A 6,975-nucleotide genomic window follows, 5' to 3' on the forward strand; every position below is an offset into this window, starting at 1 on the left:
GCTAACTACAGAGCACATCACATCCACCTCCTTGAAGTTCCAAACCCTAGTACAAGCCTGCAGTGAGGCCCTAATCCCTAAAACAAGGCAATCCTTGGCACCTGTTTTTTTAAGGCTAAGGGGAGGCCTAAAGCCTCTGCTCAAGCTTCAGTTGAAGACCCAAGCTCCCTCGCAGGACAGATAAAGTGTACCAGGCTGGCATAAGCCCAGAATGAAGCTCTGAGCCCTTGCCCAAGACTGCAATGAAGACCTAAACCCCAGAGTAACTCCAGGAGAAGGTAGTCCATGGTATACCAAGCTGGCATCACCCTAAAGGAAGACCCGAAGCCATGCCTAAGCCTGCATTGAGGCCCAAAGCTCCAGGGCAAGGCAGTCTACAGTTCACCTGACCTATATAAGCAAAGAGTGAGGCCCAGAGCCTCTGCTTAGGCTTGAGATGAGACCATAAGCCCCAGCACAAAGCACCTTACAGCACTCTGAGCCCTGTAAACCAACAATAGTCCCTAGAAAAGAGAAATAGTAGTAGGAAGTGGCTTTTCAGAGCTTCCCATATCACAAACTATCATACCACCTTGGAGCAACTGAAACTTGAGAAATCTCAGAACTAGTGCTGAGGGTGGTATCAAGAAAAAACTGAGGTTTAGGAAACACTGTAAGGATGGGATTTGTTGGTCAACTGGCTCTTTTTATTATTACAATTTTGGCAGAGCCAGCTTAGGTAAAGTACCTAAATAATTCTGAGAAAAAAAAATTTGCAGATAGACTATATATGCATGCCCAAAGATAAAGTATTCAAATGTGCACTTGTCATAATTGACCAGTTGACATGGTGGCCAGAGGTTTTCCCTGCCAAAAAGAACAATGTAGCATTCATGATAAAATCCCTACTGAAAGAAATCACTCCTAGATTTGGCATACCCAATAGTATTGGCTCAGACAGAGGGAGTCATTTTACTCATGCAATACTCCAAGAAGTCTATAAGAATCTAGGAATAAAAGGGAATTATCATGCCATTTATCATCCAGAAAGTGCCAGGCAGGTGGAAAGATTCAACAGAGAAATAATGAAACTTATTGGCAAAGTCTGTACAGAAACTCATCTAAATGTTATGGTATCTGAGAAGAAAACCTAGAGGGGACTTACATTTTTCCCCATTTGAAATGCTATATGACCAACACCAACCTGTTTGGCAAGGGAAAGCTCACAAAACCCCATATGTCTCAATGCTAGGCACAGATTGTAAACTATATAAATATATCCAGACCTTGCAACAAAGACCCACAGAACTCCATGAACTTGATTTAATTCAACAGAGAGTTCCCCCTGATTAAACTTGCATAATTTAAAACCAGGAGACAAAGTGTACATAAGAAATTTCACAAGAAAATCAGTAACAGACCACAAATGCTTAAGATCCTATCAAATTTTGCTTACTACCCCTACAGGTATAAAAGTAAAAGGAAAAGATTCATGGTTCCACATGACCCACGTGAAACCTGAAAAGAAACATGCAAATGCAGAACACCCAGAAACAGTTCAAGATAGACAAATTACAGAAAGTGCTGAGGCCTGAGAATTGAAATTCAAAATCATTGCAAAACACAAAATCATTGCAAAACATCTGAAAGTGCATATAACACATACACAAACAAATGATTGATATTACTGACAAAGCATCACAATCCACACTGTTCCTGTATCCGGACCATAGAGCCCATCCAACAACATGTATGACAACATGTGACAGAGAAACAGAAAAGGGGAAAAGCATCAAGAGAAGAAAAGAAAATTAGGAAAATCACCAAGAAGAAAGATGCAAGAAGAGAGTACTTGAAAAGACATTGTGGGGGGCAGCTGGGTAGCTCAGTGGAGTGAGAGTCAGGCCTAGAGACAGGAGGTCCTAGGTTCAAACCCGGCCACAGCCGCTTCCCAGCTGTGTGACCCTGGGCAAGTCACTTGACCCCCATTGCCCACCCTTACCAATCTTCCACCTATGAGACAATACACCAAAGTACAAGGGTTTAAAAAAAAAAAAGAAAAGACATTGTGAAAAAACTTTTGAACTTTGAACTTTGCAAAAATGGACAATTGCACAAAGAAGAGGACAAAAGGAAATGGTTTTTACAGAAGGAAAAAGACTGTAGTGTGGCAATAACACAAAAACACAAATTAACCTCACACTTTAGGGAAAATGCAACCACAGTACATAGCACCAAAATACAAGAGAAATCTACAGACAACTTAAAGAAAATTGACAACTTTGAAAACAAAAGTGAGTATTTTGCATGCACAGTACATAAAGAGAACACAAAACACAACACAAAATTGATATTTAGTCAAGACCTCGTGTAAATAAGCTAGTGTCTGAAGATTGTGAAAATACAAAATGTATATATGTCTATAATGTAAGTAGTTGCAAGTTCCATAAGAGTTTAACCAAGTGATTTTCTTGTCTGGTTAATTTTATATATACCTGTAACATAGGTTGGAAAAGTAGAGTAGAATTGTAAATAATAGTCCCTAACCATGTAGATACTGTAACATACTAACAATTTAGCAGATAATTTGTACATTAGACTTAGGGAAAGTGCAGAAAGGGCTAGTGAAGCTCAAAAACTTTTAGCAAACTAGTGCAGGGAAAGCATAAGAATAAAACATATGAGTGTTGTTGGATAGATATCTAAGAATACTAACATACTAAAATAGATTCTCTATATAAAAACTAATATTGCATTTAAAAGATAGGTAGTTAAAATATAATTTGATAACAGATAGGAATAAAAAGATAGTTGTACTGCATTACTTGATAGACTTATACATAAAGAGTAGAAACAAGTTAAGATTCTGTTAAAATTGCAGATGAGTTAAATAATAATTTAGAAGAGTTTAAGGATAAGAAAATTGTTACACTGTAAACTTGGACATTGTGTCCAATGGAAAACTTTTCTTGTTACAAAATTGTTTTACACCCTGTAAATATTGTTATATAAATTGTAACCCTTATCCCCCTACCAACCTCTCCAAAACCAGTCTTAGAATAGGAATTGATAGATAATTAGAATAGTGATAAGACAAGATAAGGATTTATTATTTTGGAGGGAGGGGGAAAATAAGATAGGAATAGGAAATAGTGATGCATGAATTAAGTGGGACCACACAAAACCAGGATACTGTAAGGATGGGATTTGTGCAAGGGGGATTGGACAAAAGGAGGCAGAGAAGGAGCGACTGACAGTTGAGACCAAAGAGAATTCTGGGAATTCTCTGGAGGAAGGAGGAGGAAAAGAGGACTTCCAGTGGGGGACTGTGAGGAGAGGTAGGAGGAGACATCCCAGCTCAGATCCAGTCCTGAGGACTTCCTGAGAATCTTTCTTTGGACATTGAAACCTGGATTCACTAGTCAGCCATTCTGTCGCAACTCATCCATCAAGACTTCAACCATAAAGTCAGCTAAGTTTTTGGACTCCATTTTGGGAACAATGTCTTAGTCTCCTTCACCCATTACCCAACCTTGCTAAAACACCCTTTCTGGTCTAACTTACAATTATAGAAAGGGATAAAAACAGAAAACTAGAATGAGAAACAGAAAGAGAAGGGCGAGGGAAGAAGTTTAGGAGTGGGAGCCATTAAGGCTCCCACCTAAGCAACGGACTCTATAGGTATAGAGAAGAGGGCACCCCAAATCCCTCTGCCCTTCACCCCTTTCCCCAATCCCTGAACTGTGAATAATAAAAGACATTCATTAGTCAGATAGCATTCCAGAGTGCCTGAGAGATAACAAGGGAGAGGGGAACCACAGCTTGGTCTGGCTGCTTCCATCTTGAAGCCAGACCACCCGCTGTGAAGTTGCCTGACCTCAGGCAAGTCTTGTGTGAACCCTGCCCTCATTTAGAATCAGATTGGGGTACCACATATCTCATCTTATAGGGAAACCTTGCCCCCAACTGCTGTGGGGCAGCATGACCATCCAGGTCACCTGTTTTGGGGTAACACCCCCTTAAAGTCTCCCAGTGTATATTAAGTATAAGGCGAGGCTAGAAGAGAGTCTCATCATATAGACTCTCTCCCCTCTATCATAAGATTCAGTTACTGGCTCTTATTATTATTATAACACTGAGAACAGAGCCCACTTCAGAGAAAAGTAAAAGTCAATTAAAGGCTGGAAATATAAACAAACAGGAAAAAAATCTAAGCAAAGAAATTTATTATGGAAAAAAATTATTATGGAGCAAGGCACAGGCTTAGAAGAGGACAGAAAGATCAAGGGAGCCACATGGAAAACTTCAAAGAAAAATGGAAATTAGTCTCAGTCTCTGGAAAATCTCAAAAATGAATTCAAAAATCATATAAGAGATGCAGAAGAAAATGGAGAAGAGAAATGAAAGCAATGAAAGAATGCTGAAAAATGAGAATTGGCCAAATGGATAAAGAAGAACAAAAATCCAATGAAAAAAGAGTTTCTTCAAAAGTAGAATTGACCAAATAAAAGAGGAGGTTCAAAACCTCATGGAAGAAAATAATTTCTTAAAAATTAGAATCAGTTATATAGAAGCTAATGACTCCTTGGGACAACAGGAAACAATGAAACAAAAGAATGGAAAAATAGAATAAAATATAAAATATACATTTAAAGCAATTGAGCTGGAAAATACATCCAGGAGAGAAAATATAAGAATTATTAGACTACCCAAAAGTTATATTTTTTTAAAAGTCTAGTCATCATATTATGAGAAAGTATCAAAGAAAATTACCCTGATACTCTTAAATGAGTATAAAATAGAAATGGAAAGAATCAACTGATCACCTGAAATAAATCACCAAATGACAACTCCAAGGAATATTATAAACAAATTCAAGAGCTCCTAAGCCAAGGATAAAAGGCTGCAAACAGTAAGAAAGAAACAATTCAAATATCTTGGACACTCAGTCAGGATTACATAGGACTTAGCAGCATCTATATTAAAGGATCAGAAGACTTGGAATATGATATTACCAAAGGCAAAGGAACCAGATTTACAACCAAGAATCACCTACTCTGGGAAACTGAGTTTATTCTTTCAGGGTGGGAATCACAATTTAGTAAAAATAGAAGAGTTCCAAGAATTTCTGATGAAAAGACCAGAAATAAATAGAAATTTTGATTTCCAATTAGAAGACTGAAGAGGAGTATAAAAAGATAAATGAGAAAGAAAAAACTTGAGGGATTCAATAAGGTCCAATGGTTTATATTAATACATGGTAAGATGATATTTATAAAAAATTTTATCATTATGAAAGCAATTAGAAGCATACATAGACAGAGGTGTTAGAATATTAAGATGACATGATATTAAAAAAGAAACCCAAGAGGTGAAAAAAGAGGATTGCACTGAAAGTAAAAGAAAGAGGTACAATGGGGTAAAAAAATAGCTAAAGTAGTGCAAAAAAAAACCTATTACAATTGAGGAGAGAATGAAGGTGGTGACTGAAAATGTTTAAACCTTACTCTCAGTGGAATTGGCTTGGGGAGGGAATAACAACCATACTCATTGGTATATAGAATTCTATATTACCCTTTGAAGGGGAATAATATGGGAATGGGGGTGGGAAGAGGAATAAGAAGAGTAAGAAGAGAGAGGGGCAGTATTTTAAAACAAAAAACTTGCGTGACAGAGATAAGGGAATAATAGACCAGAATCAAAAGGAGAAAATAAGATGGAGTGGAGCACATAGATGGTAATAATGAATGTGAATGTGAATAGGATATCAGAGTGGATTAAGAACCAGAATCCTATTACATATTCTTTACAAGAAACCCATTTAAGGCAGAGAGCCTTAAGTAAACCAGAATCCTATTACATATTGTTTACAAGAAACCCATTTAAGGCAGAGAGCCTGAAGTAAAAAAGCAGGAGTAACAATCATAATGTCAGACAAATTTAATGCAAAAATAGGCCTAATTAAAAGCTGTAATGAAGGAAATTATATCTTGATAAAAGGAACTATAAATAATGAAGTAATATCAATACTAATCATATAGGTACCAAATGGCATAGCCTACAGACATTTAAAGGAGAAATTAAATGAGTTTCAAGAGGAAATTCACAGTAAACTCTGCTAGTGGGGGACATAAAACATCCCCTCTCAGAGCTAGATAAATCTAACTAGGTGGAGCCAAGATGGAAGAGTAACTAGAGAAGCAGCTCTGTGTCATCAGGAGAATCTGACCAAGATTAAACTATCACCACAAAACAAATACAGGAGTGTAAGAACCAACAAGGAAATAGAGTGAAACAACTTTCAAGAAAAGAAAAAACCCAAAAGTTAGGAAGACAACATCTGGGACACTGGGGTGAGAGGAGAGCAGAGGCAGCAAATGGCTACAACAAGGATTGAAGAGCAATCCAAGAGCAAACCACACCCCACAAACCCCACATCTGCTGTTACAGGTTCTGAACTTAATTCCAAGATAACACCAAGACCATGAGATCCTGCCTGGGCAAATAGTGGTCCAAGCCAACTCACACCCCTTGAAATTTCAAAGCTGTGGAGAAGCCCAGAGCCCCAGCCCAGAGCAATCTGAGCTGAAGGGGGCTGATCTGTGTGGGCCCAAAGCAAAGCCAAGAATCCCAGTCTGGACTTGGGATGAGGACATAATCCACAGTTTGGGGTGAGGACATAGTTCACAGAGGAAGTGTTCCTCAACCCCTTCCATGATCATTTTGCCCAAAACTAAGGGTGGTGCTCCAGGATAGGGCAATCAAGAGTGTACCTGATTGGATCAAGAACACAGTAAGATCAAAAATTTGAACCTAAGCCTGGGACTAGAATTTGATCAGCCCCTGACCTGATCAAGTTCAGAGTGAAATAAAAAGATTTATACCAAGCCTGAGGAAGGTCTTTAAGCTATCAGCGTCTCAAAGTCAATTGAATCAGCAGGAAAAGGGACTCTCGGAGATCTCAGGCCTTACAGCACCTGGTAAACTAGTAACAAC

This window comes from Gracilinanus agilis, chromosome 3 (assembly GCF_016433145.1).
Source record: "Gracilinanus agilis isolate LMUSP501 chromosome 3, AgileGrace, whole genome shotgun sequence".
In the NCBI taxonomy this organism is placed as follows: Eukaryota; Metazoa; Chordata; class Mammalia; order Didelphimorphia; family Didelphidae; genus Gracilinanus; species Gracilinanus agilis.